The following is a 1859-nucleotide window of genomic DNA, read 5'->3' as shown; positions in this document are numbered from 1 at the left end:
TAAATGGTAACCCAAATAGGTAAAACCATAATCAAGAGGAGCCACTGCAAAAGGGAGAAAAGTATAAATAGTCAACCAAATATCATCAAGAACATTGTATTGTAGAAAAGAAGACTTCTCTTGACTGATTGACATGCCAAAATTAAGGAAAAAAGTATTCAAAATATTACAAAAATTCCTCCATTCCTCCACAGTGCCATCACCAAGGAGCAATACATCATCCACAAACAATAGATGGGAGACATAAATATCTTTTGACACCTTAATACCTCGAATGTCTCCTGGTACTTTTGTAGCGACAATCATATAGTTGAGGCCCTCTATAACCAGTAAAAATAATAAGGGCAAAAGGGGTCATCCCTATCTCAATCCACATGATATTGTGAAGAAATCTAAAGGAGAGTCATTTATGAGAACAATAAATTTCGTTGAGATAATGCAAGCCATGATCCAATTAGTCATGCTTTAATCCAAACCTAAATGAATAAGCAACAAGTGGAGATAGTCCCAGTTAACACAATCATATTCCTTCACCAAATCTAGTGTTAGAATTAAGGCACATATGTTTTTGGCTTTTATAAAGTGTATGGCTTCCTGGGAAATACCAAATACATCATGAATGAACATGTCAATTAAAAACCCAAATTTTCCAGAGGAGATTACGACCGAGAGAAAAGGGTGAAACATGTTCACAATAATCTTAGAAATAACTTTATATATTGAATTACAAAGTGAGATCGGGCAAGATCCCAGGCCAAAACCACACACAACAGGTCCAGTACCCCAGACAATTGGTCAGAAGTCCGACCAAACCTGAGGAATAAAAGGAAAAGGAATGTTGACACCAAACCTCAGATGGGTAGGTCCACGACACAAATTAAGATAGCAAAAGATGAACAATCTGCAACTCCCTATGTGCCTCCATGTGGTTTGGCCCTGCCTTAATTGAGCAACTTCAACATGAACCTCCTTCCTCTCATTCTCTTGTTAGCAAAACTAACCTTCTTGCTCTTCTATGAGGCTTTTGACATGAGAAATCTAGATGCATAATACAAAGTTTTGTATATTCACTTATTTACAACAAGCATGGCCATTCTGGAGTGGAATGCTTCTTAGATTATCTCAAACATTGCATATTGATTTGTTGCGGCACATTTCTTTTCGCAGTTGTCTTATCTGTGGGGAAGGCTTATCTCTGACCAAAGCTAAGCAAAATGACAAATCTCTTCATCCTTACCTAAATTAAGTGGGAAAATCTCTTTATTCTAGTCAAAATATGCTGAAATATTCTTAGTAATATTCATAGATCAAGAGTTAAGATTTATCTCCAAGTTAGTTATTCCCTTTTAATTAATTCTTTTAAGATTAATTAATTAAAGAAAATGTCATATCCCATGTATTTTTTTTTTGTAACCTAGAGGACCTAGCAGGATTACACAAGATTTGAACCCAATACTTCCACTATTTTCCCAACTCCTCATATGCCCAGGCTTTCTCCGGGGGTATTACACAAGATTTGAACCCAATACTTCCAGTTAGTTGAACCCAATACTTCCAGTTAGGTGACACTTCATTTTCACGGTCATTGCCAATTGCATTAATCCCAACCGACCCCATATCACATGTATTATATTAGGCACGTGGTATTAATAACCCATGATATTGGCCAATAGTATTGTAGCAAAGACTATTTACAAATTCAATTTTTTCATGGTAAAGTGGGGTGAATCTCCATGATTAAAAATATTTTTTAAAATGTATATGTTTAACTCATATACTAATTTTCTTTTAATTATTAATAATAATAATTTAAAATAAATTTATAATTTACTTAATTTTTATAATTTTTTTTCCCGGAT

Source organism: Pinus tabuliformis, chromosome 5_1, assembly GCF_031772625.1.
Source record: "Pinus tabuliformis cultivar Carrire ecotype Pingquan chromosome 5_1, CPIR1, whole genome shotgun sequence".
Taxonomy (NCBI): Eukaryota; Viridiplantae; Streptophyta; class Pinopsida; order Pinales; family Pinaceae; genus Pinus; species Pinus tabuliformis.
Note: the sequence above shows the minus strand (reverse complement) of the source record.